This window comes from Pongo abelii, chromosome X, assembly GCF_028885655.2.
Source record: "Pongo abelii isolate AG06213 chromosome X, NHGRI_mPonAbe1-v2.0_pri, whole genome shotgun sequence".
Taxonomy (NCBI): Eukaryota; Metazoa; Chordata; class Mammalia; order Primates; family Hominidae; genus Pongo; species Pongo abelii.
The window spans coordinates 83,835,359-83,859,649 of record NC_072008.2 but is presented as its reverse complement, the minus strand read 5'-3'; positions in this window follow the sequence as shown (position 1 = coordinate 83,859,649).

Sequence of the window (24,291 nt, the reverse complement as noted above, 5' to 3'; positions counted from 1 at the left end):
AAAGCTACATGACAGAAATATCATGGTGAGATGTCTGGCACTTTTTCTTATCTGAGGACTGTGAAGGTTAGAGCTAAGAAAGCTGAACTTAAGACAATTTATATTTGATTTAAAATACCTTAGGAAGGCAGTGAGTATTTGGAATGCCTTGAATTTTGAAAATTGGTGTTGATGAATAAGACATTTTTCTTTTAGAAATGCAAAAGAACGATAAATGGCATTACAGTCGTATATATCTGTGTCTGAACCTTGGCAGCTGCCCACTAGCTGTAGAAACTTAAGAAAGCTATTTAATCTCTGTGAAGTAAAATTATCTGAAAAATTGAGATAATAATACTTATGCTACTTTCATCACAGGATTGTTATGAAAATTAATAGATAAAACTGTGTGTAAGGAACTACTTGGCATACAGTAATGGTCCAACAAATTTCCCATACCTTCATTACTATATTATCTTAAATTTGAGTACATTTTCAATAACTTTCATGAATTTTCTGTACAAATAAATAAATAAAGAGATCATGGGGAAACAGCATATGATTGCATTGAAAGAGCTAAGGAAAATAAACTTGATATAAACTTATCATAAACCTTTTTAAGATACTGATGGAGCAAATCCACTGTCCAGCACATTGATATCTCTCACAAATTATTTTTCAAAGAGGAACAAAATAGAAAGGGAAGAAGTGAGGAACTAACCTAATAAAATAGCTCCAGAGAATTAGGCCATCAGTGGGCAGAATATATCAGGTTGTCTCACAACAGTGCCCATATTCTCACCTCTTTATCTTTGCCTATACCTCCAGATTCCCAATATAGGCTCCTTTTCTAGATTATGCCTTCCAGGACCTTATGCATTAGGTTTGTTGCTCTGTTATCTACCCTAAAACCTATCAATTCCCTTGTCTTAGAGCACAAACAATGCTCACCTCTGTTTTCTATTTCTATCCAGTTCTGGCATCACCTAAGGCAATGACTGTGAGCATGGCACAAAAATGAGAGATCTGCTTTGTCCCAAATTTACCTTCAATCCATGCTCATGATTTGGATTGCGTCTATCAAACAGCAATTTAAGCACGTAAAGGAAAATGAATAAGATAGAGATAGATAGATAAATAGATTAATCAGTAGGCAGTAGATAGATTTTAATTGGATAAAAAAGAAATTCAGGAGTGTATCTGGTAAAAGTATGGCCTTCAAAGCTTTTAGGCATAAGCATTTGTAAGGTTTATCAGTCCATTTTCATGCTGCTAACAAAGACATACCCAAGACTGGGTAATTTAAATAGGAAAAAGCATTTAATTGGACTTACAGTTCCATGTGGCTGGGGAAGCCTCACAATAATGGCAGAACATGAGGAGGAGCACGTCACATCTTACGTGTATGTCAGCAGACAAAGAGAAAATCAGAACCAAGTGAAATGGGTTTCCCCTTTTCAAACCATCAGATCTCATGAGGCTTATTCATTACCACACAGCAGGGTGAAAGAAACTACCCCATAATTCAATTATCTCCCAACAGGTCCCTCCCACAACATGTGGGAATTATGGGAGTACGATTCAAGATGAGATTTGGGTGGGGACACAGAGCCAAACCACATCATAAGTTGTGTCTGGAAAGTGGATTTAGTGCACCAAAGGCTTATGTCAGACAGATTGGAAATGTTGGACATTACCAGGAATGCACAAAGAGTGTGAATGCTCTAATGGCCGCAGTACCAGAGATGGAAGTCTTGGAAAATTTTGACATTAGACCTCCCATTTATACCTTCTATTTCTTCACCATGTGACACCTAAACTGCAGACAAGAAGTCTGGCCATTAAGTTTAACTTCTCTAGGCTGAGGTCTCTAAAAAAAGAAAGCCTATTCTCATTTTAGAGTGATTTGGTCTCCATAATTATACTTGTGGTTGCTGCTGTGTTTGTAAAAAGATTGCCCTGGCAACTTGGGGTGGGAGAGAGGAGAGAAGCTTAGGGTAACAACACATGGAAATCAGCAAACCATCCTATTGATACAAACAGCAGCAGAGGGATTCTCCATCTCCAAATTTTCTTCTGCATGCCCATGTGACATGTTTCCAAGAGGCAAGCATTGGTATCTACAAAACAGAATCTAATCAATTAAATAAAACAACTCTCATATCATACACCTACTTGTAGTCTCTAATCCCCTTTCTGAAGGGTTTCTAGCAAAATAGAACAAATTTAAAGAAAGTGTTGTGTGATACTTTAAGCTTTGGCATGTTAAATTATGTTAGCTCAAATCAGGGCCACGGGCACTTAGGGAGTATCGTGAAGGGAAAGATCCTATTGCCATGGAAATGCTCAGGGAGGCTGATCCTCTGTGATGTGATTTGAGTTGAATTGGTTTTGTTGTTGTTATTGTTTTCATTTCTTTTTCTTTCCTAATCTGCCTAATATTTAGGCTTTATTGGTAATTATCTTGGCTCTCATTATGTGCTTCTCTTTTTAAAATAAAACAGAAAAATGCATACAAATGGACTTACTTGTTTCATAATAATGCAATCAGTTATTATCACACACATGTGCAGATAAAATCCTATTTTAATAAAGTACATGAGGCAAGCCAATTTTTTTTATTGATGTGGGATGTCATTGTCCCAGTTACTAGAAATCATATTCCTAGACCTCAAACACTGGGGTGAAACAGATAAAATGTCCAGGCTCTTCATATCCACTTCCCTCCCTATCAAATATGGCACACAAAGGAACTGTCCAGTACATTTGCAAGTTAAACAAAGTGCTATGAAGATAAAGGGGAAAGGAGGAAAATTCCCTAAGTAAAAAGTCATTCATTCAAAAAAAAAAAAAAGGTGTAATGGGGTTGGCATCATCCATTGATTTCTATCTTCCACACAGCTATTCCCTGTGACTCTAGCTCATGGATGTATGTGAGTGATATGTAGTTGGAGGGGAATATTTGCATGATCTTATTCATTTCAATGAGTGGTTTGGAAGTTTAGATAAGTTTTCCTAATGGGATGTTTGGAATTTTGGAGTTGGACAAGGATTAAGAGAAGTCAAGGGGTAATTACTATGTGAAGACCATCTAAACAAAATGCAACAGCTGGGAAGGACTCTGTGTCCATTCTTTTTCATTATGTATTTGCTTGTATGTATGACTTTATTTTTTACTTATACTTTACTTGTTTCCAGCAAAAATTTTTCAGAGTCTTATGATAGAAGACATGTACAATTAGAGCCATTAAAGAAAGATTAAAAAGTCATATTTTCACAATTCTTGCAGAGTCAGATGGGATCATTCTAGATATTTAAGTGAATGTAATTTGGGGGTTCCTGGATGTAAAACCAAAAAGGGAAATTTGATAGTTCTACAGTGAACATTGTCCAATAAATAAAATAATAATAGCTCTTCAAGAAATAAACTAGAAACCCCATGCAGGAGGGACTATACCAATCTTGCGATTAGCACAGGATCCGGCATATATGTTAGGAGATTCATAATTATTTATTGTATGAATAAATGAAGTTTTAATGAGCTTTTTGAGAGTAAAGACTATGACTCAACTCTATTTGCATCACAAGCACTTATCAGTGTGTCCTATAGTAGGTACTCAATGGCTGTCTGTGGAATACATGCATGAAAGAAAGTAAATTTTTCCTGGAGCTAGTCTCTAATAAGAATTTAATAAGTGTATATATGAGGGACAGGAAAAAACATTAGTCACTCTAGTTTTTGGTAGTAGTTTTATGGGATGTGTTGTCACATTTGTCATTTGGTCCTTTCTCATGTTGTCTTTCAGTGAAAATCAAGGACATAATAATAATACACAATGTTCTTACTGCTAAATCCAGGAATACTCATTCCTTAAAGGACTTGCCTTTTTGTCAGCATTTGATATTTTTGACAACTCTTTCCTGACTGCTCTCTTCCAATGGCTTTCGTAGTGTAATCCTTACCAGGATTCAGTCTTAAATCTCTAGTCACTCTTTGTTACTCTCCTTCTCTACCTGCCATTTGAATGTTGGTGTTCCTCAGGGTTCCATCCCTGTCCTGCTATAATTTTTAGTCCAAATAATTTATATGAATAATCTCATCCATCCCCATGTGTTTATCCACCATCTCTGGTTTGATGTCCATTTGCCTAATCCAGATTGTTTTTCCTGAGATTCAAATGGACATATGTAACTGCTTAGTAGAACCTTCATTTGGAAGGCCCACATGCATCTCAAATTCAACATATCTAAAATTGAACACATTACCTTTTCCTCCACCTGTGTTCCTTGTCTCAGTGAATGACAAAATTATGCACGTAGTTGTTCATTGCCCTCGATGTCCCTCACACATCGTACTCAATAACTATATCTTGCAATTAATATTAAAGGAAGGTATATATCTATCTAATAACTTGATTTTATCCAAGGATTGGTTTACAAGTACTTCTCTTATGTATTGATTGCCTGAACCCAGCTCAATTATAATATAAACTGTCATTTATTATCTATTTTGTACTAGGAACTATACTAGATGCTTTACATTGATCTCCTCATTTGATCCTCACAACAACCCTACAAAACAACTCCATTTTAAGATGAAGAAAATGGAGTCCAGGAAGGTCATGTTTCTTGTGCAAAAGGGAAAGAGGGACATTCCCAAGTTACAGAACCACAGTGCTTCCTTCTTTTCCCCTCCTTAGCTTCAGCTGCAGTTCTGGGGCTGGTACTGTGAACTAATCAAAGTGACCAAAGGCAAAAGCATCACTCTTCAAGTAAGTATGAAGCACACCCAGCCTTCTTAGCATCTCCAGGGAAGCAGCTCTAACACTGCACCAAGTTAGTGCTGAAAAGGATCTTGACAATTGTCTAGTATGCTCCCTTCCTTTTACGCATAAGGAAACTTGGACCTGAAAAGGGGAAGAAATTTTTTAATTGTCATACAGCTATTCAGGGGCAAGTTCTATATGAAAATTCCATTTTTTGATGCATATTCTATATATACTTATGTAACTACCAGGTTTGGAAGGCACTAACTTATCTCTAATTGTTACAACAGTGTTAAGTGATAAATGTTATTATATATTTTCATTTTATAATGAAGAAGCTGTAATCTAGAAGAGTCAGGTAATTTGCCAAAAAACTTGTAACTACAATGTGAAAAAGTTGAGATTTATGACTTGGGAGGGTGGAGGATGGGAGGAAGGACTAGATTGCAGTTCCCCCTTGGACAGACAGAGCAGTGCATGGAGTCTCACATCATGAACTTTTGCTTCAGAACTGCTGCAAGAATAAATCAAGAAACCTGAGAGAACCCACAGAACCTCTGAAGGAAGCAGATTGCTCCTGCAGGACCCAGAAGATGCCCCAAATACTGTGCTGGTATCCACGGCTGAGAGACCCACAGATGGTTCACATCACAGACTCCATACAGACAGCCCCCAGAACCAGTTCGGAGCCTGGTAGACCTGCTGGGTGACTAGATGCAGAAGAGAGATAACAACTACTACAGCCCGGCTCTCAGGAAGCCACATCCCTAGGAAAAGGGGGAGAGTACTACATCAAGGGAACACCTCATGGGACAAAATAATCTGAACAACAGCCTTGAGCCCTAGACCTCTCTTCTGACAGAGCCTACCCAAATGAGAAGGAACCAGAAAACCAACTCTGGTAATACGACCAAACAACGTTCTTTAACACCCCCCAAAAATTACACTAGCTCACCAGCAATGGATCCAAACCAAGAAGAAATCTGTGATTTACATGAAAAAAATTCAGAAAGTCAGTTATTAAGCTAATCAAAAAGGCTCCAGAGCCTTCACCAGAATGAAGCCCTATTTAAATAAATTTTAAAAATACAAGAAATGAGGGGAGAAATCATCAGTTAAATAGATAGCATAAATAAAAAACAATCAAAACTTCAGGAAAAAATGGACACATTTATAGAAATGCAAAATTCTTTGGAAAGTCTCAGCAATAGAATCAAACAATCAGAAGAAAGAACTTCAGAGCTCCAAGACATGGTTTTTGAATTAACCCAATCCAACAAAGACAAAGAAAAAAGAATAAGAAAATACAAACAAAGACTCCAAGATGTCCGGTATTATGTTAAATGACCAAACCTAAGAATAAATATTGGCATTTCTGAAGAAGAAGAGAAATCTAAAAGTATAAAACACATTTTGGGAAATAATCAAGGAAAACTTCCCCAGCATTGCTAGAGACCTAGACATTCAAATATAAGAAGTTCAAAGAACACTTTGGAAATTCATCACAAAAAGATCATCGCCTAGGCACATTGCCATCAGGTTATCTCAAATTAAGATGTAGGAAAGAATCTTAAGAATTGTGAGGCAAAGGCATCAGGTAAACTATGAAGGAAAATCTATCAGATTAACAGCAGATTTCTCAGCAGAAACCCTACAAGCTAGAAGGGATTGGGGCCCTATCATCAGCCTCCTTAAAACAAAAACAATTATCAGCCAAGAATTTGGTATCCAGCAAAACTAAGTTTCATAAACGAAGGAAAGATACAGTCTTTTTCCAACAAATGCTGATGGAATTCACCACTACCAAGCCAGCACTAAAAGAACGGCTAAAATGAGCTCTAAATCTTGAAACAAATCCTGGAAACACATCAAAACAGAACCTTTTTAAAGCATAAATCTCACAGGACCTATGAAACAAAAATACAATTTTAAAAAAAAGCAAGGTATACAGGCAACAAATAGCATAATAAATGGAATAGTACCTCACATCTCAATACTAATACTGACTATAAATGTCCTAAATGCTCCACTTAAAAGATACAGAATTGCAGAATAAATAAGAATTCACCAACCACCTATCTGCTGCCTTCAAGAGACTCACCTAACACAAGGACTCACATAAACTTAAGGTAAAGGAAAAAGACATTCCATGCAAATGGACACTAAAAGTGAGCAGGAATAGCTAGTCTTATATTGGACAAAAAAGACTTTAAAGCAACAGCAGTTTAAAAAAGACAAAGAGGGACACTATATAATGAGAAAAGGCCTTGTCCAACAGGAAAATATCACAATCCTAAATATATATGCACCTAACACTGGAGTCCAAAATTTATAAAACAATTACTAATAGACCTAAGAAATGAGATAGACAGGAACACAATAATAGTAGAGGACTTCAATGCTCCACTGACAGCACTAGACAGGTTATCAAGACAGAAAGTCAACAAAGAAACAATGGAAAGCCAGGCGTGGTGGCTCACACCTGTAATCCAAGCACTTTGGGAGGCCGAGATGGGCAGATCATGAGGTCAGGAGATCGAGACTATCCTGGCTAACATGCAGAAACCCCGTCTCTACCAAAAATACAAAAAAATTAGCCAGGCGTGGTGGCAGGCGCCTGTAGTCCCAGCTGCTGGGGAGGCTGAGGCAGGAGAATAGCGTGAACCTGGGAGGTGGAGCTTGCAGTGAGCCGAGATCATGCCACTGCATTCCAGCCTGGGAGACAGAGCAAGATTCTGCCAAAAAAAAAAAAAAAAAAAAAGAAACAATGGATTTAAACTATACCCTGGAAAAAATGGACTTAACAGATATTTGCAGAAGATTCCACCCAACAAACACAGAATATATATTCTATTCATCAGCACATGGAACTTTTTCCAAGATAGACCATATGATAGGTCACTAAACAAGCTTCAGTAAATTTGAGCAAATTGAAATGGTATCAACCACTCTCTCAGACCACAGTGGAATAAAACTGGGAATCAACTCCAAAAGGAACCTGCAAAGATGGAAATTTAAAAAATTCTTCAAACTGAACGAAATAGTGACACAACCTATCAAAATCCCTAAGATACAGCAAAGGCAGTGCTAAGATGAAAGCTCATAGCCCCAAGCACCTACATCAAAAAGTCTAAAAGAACACAAACAGAAAATCTAAGATCACGTCTCAAGGAAATAGAGAAACAAGAACAAACCAAACCCAAACCCAGCAGAAGAAAGAAAATAATGCAGATCAGAGAAGAACTAAATGATATCGAAACAATAATATACAAAAGATATATGAAACAAAAAACTGGTTCTTTGAAAAGATAACTAAAGTTGATAGACTATTTGCAAGATTAACCATAAAAGCAGAGATAAAATCCAAATAAGCTCAATTAGAAACAAAACGGGATATATTACAACTTACACCACAGAAATAAAAAGACAATTCAATGCTACTATGAACACCTTTACGTGCATATACTAGATAACCTAGAGGATATGAAAAAATTCCTGGAAAGATACATCCCTCCTAGCTTAAATCAGGATGAATTAGATACCCTGAACAGACCAATAATATGCAGTGATATTGAAATTGTAATAAAAAAAATACCAACAAAAAAAGAAGTCCAGGACCAGTTAGATTCACAGCAGAATTCTTCCAGACATTCAAAAAAGAATTGGTACCAATCCTATTGACACTATTCCACAAGATAGAGAAAAAGTGAATCCTCCTTAAATCATTCAGTGAAGCCAGTATCACCCTAATACCAAAACCAGAAAAGGACAACCAAAAAAGAAAACCACAGACCAATATCCCCAATGAACATAGATGTAAAAATCCTTAGTAAAATACTAACTGACCAAATCTAACAACATATCAAAAAGATAATCTACCATGATCAAGTGAGTTTCATACCAGGAATGCAGGGTGAGTTTAACATATGCAAGACAATTAATGTGATACAACACATAAACAGAATTAAAAACAAAAATCACATGATTATCTCAATAGATGCAAAACACGTGACAAAATTCAGCATCGCTTTATGATTAAAACTCTCAGCAAAATTGGCATACAAGGGACATGCCTCATTGTAATAAAAGCCAACTATGACAAACTCACAGCCAACATAATACTGAATAGGGAAAAATTGAAAGCATTTCCCCTGAGAACTGGAACAAGACAAGGATAGTCACTCTCACCACTTCTCTTCAACATAGCACTGGAAATCTTAGCCAGATCACTCAGACAGGAGAAAGAAATCAAGGGCATCCAAATTATTAAAGAAGAAGACAAACTGTCTCTGTTTGCTGATGATATTATTGTATACCTAGGACACCCTAAAGACTCCTCCAAAAAGCCCCTAGAACTGATAAAATAATTCAGCAAAATTTCTGGATACAAAATTAATGTATACAAATCAGTAGCTCTCCTATACACCAACAGTGACCAAGCCGAGAATCAAATCAAGAACTCAATGCCTTTTACAATAGCTGCAAAAATAAAATAAAATTAAATAAAATATTTAGGAATATACCCAGCCAAGGAGGGGAAAAGCCTCTACAAGGAAAACTACAAAACACTCCTGTCAGAAAACAGAAAAACAGACAACATAAACAAATGGAAACACATCTCATGCTCATGGATGGGTAGATTAAATATTGTGAAAATGACTATACGGTCAAAAGCAACCTACAAATTCAGTGCAATTCCCATCAAAATACCACCATCCTTCACAGAGCTAGAAAAAAAATCCTGAAATTCGTATGGAACCAAAAAAGAGCCCGCATTGCCAAAGCAAGACCAAGCAAAATGAACAAATCTGGAGGCATCACATTACCAGATTTCAAACTATACTATAAGGCCATAGTCACCAAAACAGCACAGTACTTGTATAAAAATAGGTGCATAGACCAATGGAACAGAATGGATAACCCAGAGATAAAGCCAAATTCTTACAGCCAACTGATCTCGACAAAGCAAACAAAAATGAAAAGTGGGGAAAATACGTTATTTTCAACAAATTGTGCAGGGATAATTGGCAAGCCACATGTAGGTGAATGAAACTGGATCCTCATATCTCACCTTATACAAAAATCAACTCAAGATGAATTAAGGACTTAAATCTAAGACCTGAAACCATAAAAATTCTAGAAAATAACATCAGAAAACCCCTTTTAAACATTGGCTTATGCAAGGATTTCATGACCAAGAACCCAAAAGCAAATGCAATACAAACAAAAATAAATAGCTGGGATTTAATTAAACTAAAGAGCTTTTGCATGGCAAAAGAAACAGCAGAGCAAACAGGCAACCCAAAGAGTGGGAGAAAATCTTCACAATCTATACATCTGCCAAAGACTAATATCCAGAATATATAACAAACTCAAACAAATTAGCAAGAAAAAAAAAAAAAAATCCCATCAAAACATGGGCTAAGGACATGAACAAACAGCTCTCAAAATAAGATATACAAGTGGCCAGAAACATATGAAAAATGCTCATTATCACTAAAGATCTGGGAAATGCAAATCAAAACCACAATGCAATACCACCTTACTCCTGCAAGAATGGCCATAATAAAAAAAAAATAGATTTTGGCACAGAAGTGGTGAACGAGGAACACTTCCACACTGCTGTTGGGAATGCAAACTAGTACAGCAGTGTGGAGATTCCTTAAAGAACTAAAAGTAGAACTAGCATTTGATCTAGCAATCCCACTACTGGGTACCTACCCAGAGGAAAAGAAGTCATCATACAAAAAAGATACTTGCACACACATCTTTAAAGCAGCACAATTCACAATTGCAAAAATGTGGAAACAACCCAAATGCCCATCAATCAACATGTGGATAAAGAAAGTGTGATATATATATTATATATATATATAAATATATATATTGTATATATATATATATTATATACATAAAAAAACATATATATGTTGGAATATATATATGTTGGAATATATATGTGTGTGTGTGTGTGTGTGTGTGTGTGTGTGTGTGTGTTGGAATACTACTTAGTCATAAAAAGGAATGAATTAATGGCATTCACAGTAACCTGGATAGAGACTATCATTCTAAGTAAAGTAACTCAGAAATTGAAAACCAAACATCATATGTTTTCGCATATGGAAGCTAAGCTATGAGGAAGCATAGGCATAAGAATGCCACAGTAGGCTTTGGGAACTCAGGGGGAAAGGGTGGGAAGCAGATGAGGGATAAAAGACTACAAATTAGGTGCAGTGTATACTGCTTGGGTGACAGGTACATCAAAATCTCACAAATCACCACTAAAGAACTTATGTAACCAAACACCACCTGTTTCCCAATAAACTATGGAAATAAAAATTTAAATTAAAAAAAGAGACATGTTTAAAAAAAATTGATATTTGAACTCAGGTCTGTCCAATTCTAAGGTGGGTTCTCTTCCTACTGTTCTTTGCTGCCTCTCACCTGGTGGTGAATTAGCCAGTGTAACTTCCCAGCAAATAGTAGATTCATAAGCCACGTACACTGCTCTGGCTGTTGTTCTTCCCAGAGGAAAGGTAATGGTTCCCTTCTGCATTCCAGCAGCAATACCTTTTGTGCTGAATGTTTTCTTTCACCAGATCAGTAAAGCCACCTTTCATTGCCTGAATCTTAGAAATGCTTCTGATAGAGTAAATTTCTCACCACAGAAATATTTCTTACTGAGAGATTTGATGTGTAGAAGTACCTGTAACTTGCCTTGAAAGAAAATGCACACACTATTGACAGTTTATGATACAAATCTCACAGGCTTATGACAAGATTTTTAGGAGTTTCTTGGAAATGCTTGGTAGTTACATTATTTGCCAGGAGAAGGCAAGGATATCAGAGTGGGATGGAGGGACTATCCATGCTTTTTTTTTTTTTTTTTTTCAACTTTCACAGTTCTCTGCTCCATTCCTGTGCTGTGTTTAACTAGGCCTTCTCCTTTGTCCACTCAAATGGAAGAAGGGATATGTTTCTACAATTAGAAAAACACAAGACATTTGCTTCTCAAGGACAAACTTGCAGCCATTTTTTGCTTTTCCTTGAGGCAAGCAGTGGACAAACATGAGGCAAACATGAGCTATTTACACAAGGCAGGGGGATATTCAGGAGCAGAATTTGGAGTGAGTGAAAGCCCATGTTGGTTTCCACAGGCCTTGCACATATATGAAGGGTTCCACACATAGCTCATAAAGCTGCCTCCAGAGAAAAGTATAACTAGCAGATTTTAAGAGGCCCAGCACTCAATCTCTTCTCCACTTCTCACTCCCCGTGACCCCACTTGCATGGTGACATTTAGAAGCAACTTCCAGATCCCACCAGAAAACATGAATACTCACTGACACTTTTGATTACTTGCTGAGGTAGCAGCCTGATCTCGAGCTGCAAGAGTCCAGGAGTGCTGTTTTTTCTGAGAGTTCTTTTCCTGACAACTCCAGTGTTAGAGGGGTGGCAAGTTCATGTTTTACAGGTCTTACAATCTGGATGGCAGTAGATATATAGTGAAGTATGTCACTTGCAGTATCAATGGTGGGTTTGCTCCTGGGCCTTGCTGAGAAATGTCTGAGTCCTGTGATAAAAGGGAGGGAGTCCATTATGGAGGAGGCAACCACGGCCTGGCCCCCTTTGGGTAGAAGTAGAAGAAGAGACACGTGTGGGCTCAAAATATACCCAAGAATGGCTGGGATTTGAAAGAAAACACAGTAAGTGAGTGTCTGTGTCAAGCATTAGAGTTCTTATGCACCAACTATGTGACCTAGACAAATTATCTAACTTCTTTTTAACCTAAGGGACCTCAGTTTCTCTGGCTATAAAATTCAGAAAATAATGTATACCTTGCAAGATTGTTTTGAGGAAGTGTATTAAATGTGGTAAGCTACATAAAAATTTCTATCAATGTGTTTAATACATGGTAATGTCTGGCCCAGAGACTGTAACCATCTCTTTGGTGACCTCAGCCCTTCTTTGACCCTCATCCTGTCAGATAGATTCTCTCAGAAGGAAACCCAGATCCGGCCGCATGCCTGTCTTGTCTACTCTTGATCATTCGCTTTCAATATATAGACTTGTATTAATTCAATTCGTTAAGCGGTCACCAAAGTGCAATGGATAGATTACGAACCTTGAAGTAATATAAGCCTAACTTTGAAGTCTACCTCTACCCTTTTTGCAGTTATTCAGGCTGAGATGGAATCCCAACATCAACCCTCTCAAACTTTGGTTTAGCCATTTTCAAAAACATGATTATATGTGTACCACAACACGGTTGTAAGGTAAAATTACATGAGATAAAATACAGTAGAGTCTAAATACAGTGCTGGGCACATAATAGGCATGCAATAAATATTAACCCCTCCTCCTGTCACATCTGCCAAAGCCTGTGGCTGTCTGACTGACTGGTGAAAATGTATTTTCTGAACACGCAGAAAATAATGTATTTTATCCTTTCTATGTAAAAATATTCCAAAGAGTGAGTTTTATGTCATCTGGGCTCACTCCATATATTTCTGTACTACACAGTCCATGACTACAATATCCCTGGAGCATTACCCATCTTTCTGGGAGAATAAACCACCAGCCTTCACCCTACAATGGAAGATTGCTCACATTTATCAGATCAAGTGCATGCTCTCTAATCTAAGTGTTCTTTAGATTCTGTTTCTATGGAAGCCATACATATCAGTTTTTCCAGGACAGACCCAACTTCAAGTATTGTATCCTATGTCCTTATAAATCACAGAGCAGTCCTGGCAATTACAATGCTTTGTCTTTCAAAATATATCTCCTACCTCTGCCACTTTTACCCAGAAGCAGCATAAAATCATTTGATAGGCCATAGGACCTGATAATATACTCAGAAATTATGGTCACTGTACCCAGAGTTTTTTGCAGTATGTGCCACATGATGTAACACCTTCCCACTCACTCATTCTTTCACACAACAAGCATTTAGTGAGCAGTCACTGTTTGCCAGGTGAATGGTCCCACAGAAGTAAATATGTTTTACAAGAGAGGCAAATGTAAAAGAAAATAAATTATAATACAATATGACAAAGGGGATGCTGTGGTAATCAAGAGTAGAGAATGGCCAGCTAGTTCTACCTGAGGTTAATAAAAAGACTTTCCAAGAGGAAGAGACATTTGGACTTGGACTTAAATGATAATTATAAATAATAAATGAATGATAATTAGCTACAATTTTGCTAAATAGATGCTGTTGGGAAGTTGAGTTGGGAGGTATTCCATTATATTATTGACTTTCATTTTAAAAGCTCATATAATATTTTATGTAATATTTGTTTCTTTAGAAAGCAACACAGCAGAAATATTCCCATTATAATAACCCTACCCTCACTCCTATCTTTCATTAAAGAGGAATTTATAATACCTACTGTTTGTGGCCATCAGGTAGCTGAAATTGCACTTCTGTTAGAAACTGTCCTTTTCAAATATCATTACCTACTCACAAAGCATGAGTTTTAAGGAAAGACATATGATATACATACCTCATATGGAGATGCATATGTCTGTAACATATAATGGGTATTCTAAGAATATGTGCACATACTACATATACACATATACACACACACAGTAAACTCCATGTGCAGAAACAAAATTGACAGCCGGGACTTCTTGAGTACAGTGTTTTAATTGGGGCTTAAACAACACTGAAGTTGATTGTTAAATGCTATTTAAAATTTTTAAAGGTTAGCTAAAAACAATTACACTCACTAAAACAGTTTTGATGCCTTTGAACTCTGACTTTATTAAAAAAAAGGTATTAATTTCATTGCTATTTAACTCACCATCTGTTAATTGAATGAAGATGGCCCTTTTTGTTAGCCTTAATTGTCATGCCCTTTTTTCCAACCTAGTAAAAGGGTTTTTTTCATTTACTTTTTTCTCTATAGCCTCAGCCTCAGCTTGCTGCCTAGCAAAGGCATGCCATTTGTCACAGGGGGCCAGGCAAGACAGAGTGAACAACTCATTGAAATCCATCTCAGCTTGTGAGAACAGCTAATCCCCAGGCATGCCCTGCTTTAGGGAGGGGTGTGTCAGGCCCTCCCTATATTAAGGCTTAAATGTGAAGCCAAAAATGCCCCAGAACAAACCAAAGCTGAGGACAGAAACATAACTGCAAGTGTTTCAGCAGGAAAAAACTGGTGAATTAACAGTGGAATAAAAAGTCTTCATGACCAAGAAGATACTACTATTGGTTTTGCAATTTTCATCTTTTTCTTCTTAAGAATGAATCCGGGAGCAAATTTGGAGACTATGGTCAGAAGTGAGTTAACTCCTGGCCAAAGTTCAAAAGCCAAGCACCTTCAACTGTCTGCAGAGATAGCCAATATGGAAGGTGAAAAAATAACAAAAACACATCCAGCTCTGCTTAACCAACACAGAATTTCTCTGTCCTTCAAGCCCTGGTCTGCTCTCACAATTCACCTTTGTTAGGAAACAGGCAGCTGTACATATCCCATATAAATTCCAACTAGCCACTGCTCATTTGCATCTCCTCCTTCAAACTCAGTAATTCCAATTCCTCTGAGGTTAGCTGACCAGCAGCTGAGAAGAGACCTTTTCTCTATGAATGCATAACTGGTCATTGATGAACAGACAGACACTCAGTCTATCTGACCTAGGAAAAAAATCCCTGACCATCATTCCAGTTGTCCCTGTCGGTCAACACAATCTCCATATAATTTATAAGGTATTAAATATCAAAAATAATGGATCTTTTCACTTAGCATCCTGGCAGATGATGATAGCAGTACGTTTTATTTGAGAAGCCAGCACAGACTTCTCCTAGTAAAACTGCAAACAGAAAACTGTGAGGACTGGCCCCAGAGCCTCCTAGAAAAAGGCTGCCATTATACTCCATTACAGTTAAAGCTATGTAAGCACTTCCTGGATGACATCCAGTCACATAGCACTTTCTCCTTCCTTCTTGCTCACTTTTTCTTTTTTTTTTTCTTTTTTAGTAAAAACATGTTCTTTCAATGGCTAGACAGTGGTTTCTAGTAAAGAAATAGACTGCAAATCAACCAGGGGAATGTGTGCTGAAAGGAATGACAGATTTTTCAGAATCACCAGTAACAAGATACTTCTTTGTAGTCAACTTTATGTGCTGTGTGACATGCCATATGGACCGAGAGCTCTAATATGTAACTCAAAAGTGCCAAAAAATACCAGAGGGCACAAATTACATGACAGGAAACTGCAAACGGAAAAGTGGAGTTTTTTACTTGGGACCTGAATATAGTTTAAGAGTTTCAAATATGTTCAAGGTCTGTCTTCTTTCTTTGATATCTTCCTTGAACATTTGGATATTTGGGAACCCCTGTAATCTGCAAAATACCCCAAAGTAAAAAAAGATAGTGTGACGAAAGTAGCCATCTAAGAAATTAAGTATGTACTTTGCCAGTTATATTGTAAAATGAAAACACTTTGCTCTTCAACGTTCATATTCTGCTAAAAGTTTGCATAAAGCAATGTGAAAAGATGTCGCATCTTGGTGTAAAGAGAAGGCTCAAGTGATAAATTGAGAGGCAGTAGAGTATAGAGCTAGAGGATTAAAGCCATACAGATGTGATTTCCCATCCCAGATATGCCACATTGATTCACTGAACAAATATTATTTGAGTGTCTATTTACTAGATACCATATTGAAAAAGAAAAACGTGGTTTCTACCCTGATGGAGCTTACCTTTTATGTAGGGGGAGGGAGCGATGTAGACAGACACTGAACAAATAAATCAAAAAGGGTGAGTATCAGTATCACAGAGTACTATGAAGAAAATTAAAATAGGGTAATGTGATAAAAGTAACTGGGTGTCTACTGTAAATTGGATGATCAAGGAAGTCCTCTCTGAAGAGGTAGCATTTGAACCTAAATGATGAGAAGAAGCCAGCCACATGAAGACCTGATGGGAAAGTGTTCTAAACATAGGAAACAGTAAAGGCAAATACCTTAAAATAAGAATGAGCTTCATTTAATATAATAAGAGAATGGAAAGAAGACTAGTGTACCCAGATTTCAAATGTGAAGGACAGAGTAGTAAGAGATGAAGCTGACCACTTTTAATGTTTTTTTTTTCTTGTAAATTTGTTTAAGTTCCTTATGGATGCTAGATATCAGACCTTTGTCAGATGCATAATTTGCAAATATTTTCTCCCATTCTGTAGGTTGTCTGTATTTACTCTGTTGATAGTTTCTTCTGCTGTGCAAAAGCTTTTTTAGTTTAATTAGATCTTATTTATCCATTTTTGCTTTTATTGCAATTGCTTTTGGTGTCTTCATCGTGAAATCTTTGCCCACTCCTACGTCAAGAATGGTATTGCCTAGGTTTCCTTCCAGGGTTTATACAATTTTGGGTTTTACATTTAAGTCTTTAATCCACCTTGAGGTGATTTTTTTGTCTACAGTGTAAGGAAGAGTTCCAGTTTCAATCTTCTGCCCATAGATAGCCAGTTATTGAATACAGTCTTTCCCCATTGCTTGTTTTTGTCAGCTTTGTCAAAGATCAGATGGTTGTAGATGTGTGGCCTTATTTCTGGGCTCTTTATTCTCTTCCTTTGGTGTATGTGTCTGTTTTTGTGTTCAGTACCATGCTGTTTTGGTTACTTGATCCTTGTAGTATAATTCGAAGTCAGGTAACATGATGCCTCGAGCTTCGTTCTTTTTGTTTAGGTTTGCCTTGACTATTCGGGCTGTTTTTGGTTCCATATGAATTTTAAAATAGATTTTTCTAGTTCTTGGAAGAATGTCATTGGTTGTTTGATAGAAATAGCATTGAATCTATAAATTGCTTTGGGCAGTACAGCCATTTATTTATTTATTTTTTATTTTGAGATGAGTCTCACTCTGTTGCCCATGCTGGAGTGCAGTGACACAATCTCAGGTCACTGCAAGCTCTGCCTCCTGGGTTCACACCATTCTCCTGCCTCAGCCTCCCTAGTAGCTGTGACTACAGGTGCCCACCACTATGCCCAGCTAATTGTTTTTGTATTTTTAGTAGAGACAGGGTTTCACCATGTTAGCCAGGATGGTCTCAATCTCCTGATCTTGTGATCCGCCCACCTCGGCCTCCCAAAGTGCTGCGATTACAGGTGTGAGCCACCACACCCAGCCCAGTATGGCCATTTTAACGATATTGATTCTTCATGTCTATGAGCATGGGATATTTTTCCATTTGTTTGTGTCATCTCTGAATTTTTGAGCAGTGTTTTAGACACTTTTCAAAAGAAGACATACACGTGGCCAAGAATCATATGAAAAAAAGTTCAACTTCACTGATCATTAGGGAAATGAAAATCAAAACCACAATGAGATACCATCTCACACCAGTCAAAATGGTTATTATTAAAAAGTCAAAAAATAACAAATGCTGGTGAGGTTCCAGAGAAAAATGAACATTTATATACGCTGTTGGTGGAAGTGCAGATTAATTCAACTATTGTGGAAAGTAGTGTGGCAATTCCTCAGAGAACTAAAAACAGAACTAGAATTCAATGAGAAATCCCGTTACTGAATATATACTCAATGGAATGTAAATCATTCTAGCATAAAGACGCATGAACATGTATGTTCATTGAAGCACTATTCACAATAGCAACAATACGGAATCAACCTAAATGCCCATCAATGGTAGACTGGATAAAGAAAATGTGGTACATATACACCATGAAATATTATGCATCCATAAAAAAATGAGATAATGTCCTTTGCACAAACATATATGAAGCTGAGGCCATTATCCTTAGCAAACTAACACAGTAACAGAAAATGAAATACCACGTTTTCACTTATAAGTGGTAGCTAAATGTTGAGAGTACATGGACACATTGAGGAGAACAAGAGACAGTTGTGTGTGCCAGAGAGTGAAGGGCGGGAGAAGAGAGAGGCTCAGGAAAAATAACTAATGGGTACTGGGCTTAATACCTGGGTCACAAAATAATCTGTACAACAAACCTCCATGGCACAGGTTTACCTATATAATGAACTTGCACATGTACCCATGAACTTAATATAAAAGTTAAAAACAGAAAGATGAGGCTGAGCAATAGGTAAGGGCCAGATCATGGGGCCTTTGCCTTGATTAGATGTTGTGTTTCATATGAAGACCCACTTACTATTTATGATACTTTGGGCACATTTCTTAACTCTTTGTCTCAGTTCCGTCACTTGTAAAGTGGAGACAGTGAGATTACCTACTCCTAAGGTTGTTGTAAATATTAAAAGAGATAATATATGTAAAACACAAAGTCTAAGACATAGAAAGCATGCAATAAATGTTCGTTGTTGTTATTATTTATTAGAAACAGTCTATCCATGGCTGATAGGGGATTAGAATCAGATAGCCTGTGTTCAAGTCTTGGTTTTGCCACTTATTGGCTATGCAAGTTACTTAGGCTTCCTAAGCCTCATTTTTGTCATCAATAACAATAACAATATTAATAAATACATTTTCAAATGCTCAATATGCATCAGAAAGTAGCACACAAAATTCTATGGCCTCGTATTGAGCATTTGAAAATGCATTTATTAATATGGTTATTGTTATTCAAACTCCTTCTGGCCTCACATATAAGTGAGAATAGGTAGCCGTTTTTGTGAAATGTTTTCCAAAAAGTTTGACCTCAGAGATCACTGAGTCCAATCTGCTTATTCTGCTAATACGGGAACTCAGGCACAAAGAAAGGAAAGGACTTGCCCAAGCTTACACAGTGAGTAAGAGAACTGAGTACAAAACCAGATTTGAGCTTCCAGCCCAAAGCTCTTTGTTACAGCACAGAGTTTGCACTCACATCCTTCCCTGGGAGCATGTTCTGCTGAAAGGAAAGGTGGGGAGGCAGTAAGGGAAGGAAGAGTGGAGAGAAAAGAGACAGCAAGAAGGGGGAGGGTGTGTGTGTGGGAGTGAGGGTGAGAGAAAGAGAGAGAGAGAGAGAGAGTGTGTCTTGCCTAAAGCAAGAGAAGGCACAAGAAAGGTGATGCTGAGGCCATTACATGATCAGCATTGCTGACCAGAGGTTGCCTAGGCTCGGGCCTTCATTAGTCTTCTGGAATCCCTGTGGCTTGAACCAGAGCATAAACACCCCAAAATGTATTAACTAAGCACAAATTTTGGACAACAGCACTTCAGGCCCTCATAACCCATTTAAAAACAAACATTAGAAATGCGATATTTAAGAATCAACTTTTTTTGTACTTCTTTACATGCATTGATAAATTTCGTATTGGTTTTCATTTTATATATTTATTGAGAATGGAGCATCTTCATCTTATGAATGCCTACAACCATTAAAGTTAAACCCAGTCCTGCTGTGGAGCATGGAATTTTGTTTCATGTATGTGTTTGCTGTATTTTTGCCTAAAGCACTTATTATCATTTGTTCTTATTACATTTTTTATTTCAATCTGAGAGAAGGTACTGCTTATTTACTGACCAGATTGGAAAAAAATAATCATGGTATATACCTTAGTTCATTCTCCTAATAAAACTGTTGATCTAGTCCTCCTGTTGCCAGCATCTTCACCTTCTACAAAATAGGTGGTCTTTTTCTTCATTCCACCTCATGGAGAGGATAATTTGAAAGGCCACAGAAAGTTATTTGCTTCTTTGAAGCATTTTTCAACAGTATAGATCTCATGAATCAGATCCCCCATGCAAATGATGCCATATTTACCAAGAGATCAAGCAGTCAAAGTGTTATCTGTCAAAGCAATTTGCTTCTCATTGATTTTGCCATAAGCACGCTGGTAGATTAGTTCATTTACTGACTTCAGATTTGGGTACTCCCATGCAATATATGGTTCTACAATCATCAGCATGTTAATTGAAGCCTTGTTGAGCTTCACAAAGGTTCTGTTGAAGATGTGTCGAAGGCAAAGAAGCTGCAACACCTTTCAGACCTTTGGCCTCATACCATTAACACATCTGATCCTGATGACAAATGCCAATTTGGGTTCTGCAGGTACATAAAATTTGCCAGTTTTTCTTGCCATCCTAGCCATTTGAATTTCAGTTCTGTACACCTGCGTATATTCCTTTCGATAGTGCTTCGCTGTTTCATAGATAAGCTTCCTCCTTGTTTTTCAAAGCATCTTTGTGTAAACTTCTTTCTCAGGTGATTGATCTTCAGCTTTGCGAAATTACTTTACTTTTTCTTAAGGGTTTCTGACACAACAGAAACCTTCTTCTTCTCTTTGACATCCTCCATGGTTCCAGCCAGAAAACACTGTTATTACTTTTTAACTTGTTTATTTGTTTGTTAGTGGCTTTGCTTGCTCTGACTCCAGAGCATAAGTTTTAAAATGACAAGGATTTTTTTTTCTGTTATTGTCACCATTGTACCCCCAATGCCTAGAAGAATGTCTGACACATGGTTGGTATTCAAGAAATTTGTTGAATAAGTAAATGAATGAATTCTGGATCCCTAGAAATTCTCCCAGCCAACTTGTTTCTCAGGAACTTCAAACTGCCTTGAACTGGATCTAGTCAAGAATTTCCAGGTTCCCAATTGAGGAAAGCAACCCATAGTTTTGGCTTTGCTGCCACCAACGTGAGGAGGAAAAGCGACAATGTGAGGAGGAGACAACTTACCTTGGAACATCAATATAAGGCATGAGGCCTCTTTGTGACTACCTTTCTATCTATAAGGTCTGAGCTGCTGCATGATAAACAGGAAGGAAAGCTGGCTGCTAGGGCCACACAAGGCATGCCAACTTGAGAATCTATTTGACTTCTTTCACTGCCACATTTTAGGCCTCACACTAGACCTGCTCCTCTGAGGTCCTGAACTCAGTATCTCTCTGCATATTTGGTAAAGAAGAGCTTCATTCCCAGGCCCTCAAAGAGGGAAGGAAGCAAAACAGTAGGCAGTACATGGTTCTTTTTTTCTTTTTTTTTGTCTTTACTCAGAATATAGCTTTTATTTTAGCCTTAATTACAGTACACTATAGTATAAATTAAGTACAAGGATAAAGCTGTACTTTTCCAGATCTCTTTGGCCTTACATTTTAAATTAGGCTACGCAATGCATAGATTTCATTGGATTTTATTGAAGCAATGGATTGCCCGCTAAAACTCGAAGAGAACCAGGGCTTCCACAATTTAATATTAATTTTTGAAATTTGCATACATTTAAGGCTTTTACCAGCCTTGAAATTTCAGCTGTGCTTTGCTCTTACTGAAATTCCTACTGCATGCTAGTTGTCTGTTGCTTGCTATCCTAGTGACCAGTAATATTGTGCCTTTGTCACCCAACCAGTTTTCAAGGTCACTTTCTCTGAGTTGGAAAAAGCATTTTATAAACTGTGGGGAGAGTTGGGTCCTGCTTCTGCCACTAAACTTGTTTCCACTTTAGTAGAGTTAAACAACAGCTCTGCGTGATTTAAAAAGAGTTGAATTGGAAGTTTTCTTCTAAGATCCCTTAAGGAATCCTGAAATTCTGTGGCCATGCCTAAGGGTACTTTAACATTTTTTTTTTTATTCTTTCTATCCTTTTTTTTTTTCAGTTTTCAAATTTATTTTATTTTATTTTACTATTATTATATTTTAAGTTTTAGGGTACATGTGCACAATGTGCAGGTTTGTTACATATGTATACATGTGCCATGTTGGTGTGCTGCACCCATTAACTCATCATTTAGCATTAGGTATATCTCCAAATGCTATCCCTTCCCACTCCCCCCACCCTACACCAGTCCCTGGAGTGTGATGTTCCCCTTGCTGTGTCCATGTGTTCTCATTGTTCAGTTCCCACCTATGAGTGAGAACATGCGGTGTTTGGTTTTTTGTCCTTGCGATAGTTTGCTGAGAATGATGGTTTCCAGCTTCATCCATGTCCCTACAAAGGACATGAACTCATCATTTTTTATGGCTGCATAGTATTCCATGGTGCATATGTGCCACATTTTCTTAATCCAGTCTATCTTTGTTGGACATTTGGGTTGGTTCCAAGTCTTTGCTATTGTGAATAGTGCCGCTATAAACATACGTGTGCATGTGTCCTTATAGCAGCATGATTTATAGTCCTTTGGGTATTTACCCAGTAATGGAATGGCTGGGTCAAATGGTATTTCTAGTTCTAGATCCCTGAGGAATCGCCACACTGACTTCCACAATGGTTGAACTAGTTTACAGTCCCACCAACAGTGTAAAAGTGTTCCTATTTCTCCACATCTTCTCCAGCACCTGTTGTTTCCTGACTTTTTAATGATTGCCATTCTAACTGGTGTGAGATGGTATCTCATTGTGGTTTTGATTTGCATTTCTCTGATGGCCAGTGATGATGAGCATTTTTTCATGTGTTTTTTGGCTGCATAAATGTCGTCTTTTGAGAAGGAATCCAACTTACAAGGGATGTGAAGGACCTCTTCAAGGAGAACTATAAACCACTGCTCAATGAAATAAAAGAGGATACAAAGAAATGGAAGAACATTCCATGCTCATGGGTAGGAAGAATCAATATCGTGAAAATGGCCATACCGCCCAAGGCAATTTATAGATTCAATGCCATCCCCATCAAGCTACCAATGACTTTCTTCACAGAATTGGAAAAAACTACTTTAAAGTTCATATGGAACCAAAAAAGAGCCCGCATTGCCAAGTCAATCCTAAGCTGAAAGAACAAAGCTGGAGGCATCACACTACCTGACTTCAAACTATACTACAAGGCTACAGTAACCAAAACAGCATGGTACTGGTACCAAAACAGAGATATAGATCAATGGAACAGAACAGAGCCCTCAGAAATAATGCCACATATCTACAACCATCTGATCTTTGACAAACCTGAGAAAAACAAGCAATGGGGAAAGGATTCCCTATTTAATAAATGGTGCTGGGAAAACTGGCTAGCCATATGTAGAAAGCTGAAACTGAATCCCTTCCTTACACCTTATACAAAAATTAATTCAAGATGGATTAAAAACTTAAAAGTTAGACCTAAAACCATAAAAACCCTAGAAGAAAACCTAGGCAATACCATTCAGGACATAGGCATGGGCAAGGACTTCATGTCTAAAACACCAAAAGCAATGGCAACAAAAGCCAAACTTGACAAATGGGATCTAATTAAACTAAAGAGCTTCTGCACAGCAAAAGAAACTACCATTAGAGTGAACAGGCAAAATGGGAGAAAATTTTCGCAACCTACTCATCTGACAAAGGGCTAATATCCAGAATCTACAATGAACTCCAACAAATTTACAAGAAAAAAACAAACAACCCCATCAAAAAGTGGGTGAAGGAGATGGGCAGTACATCGTTCTTAAAAATCTGCATACGGTGGAGATTTTGACTCAGTAGCCTGCGCTCTTTTGCTACCTTGTTCATAAAATATAAACAACCTGCTTCTTATTTTACCTAATTTCACCAAATCCACCAGAATCAGGAGACATTTGAGGGAAATAATCCATGCCTATGTGAAATGAGAATACAGGCTCCCAGTCACTTCAGGTGGTTTTGGAAAAGAGGGCTGTCTAGAAACAGGTGGTATATGGTTTGGACTCAACAGAACACAAAGTGAGCTCAAG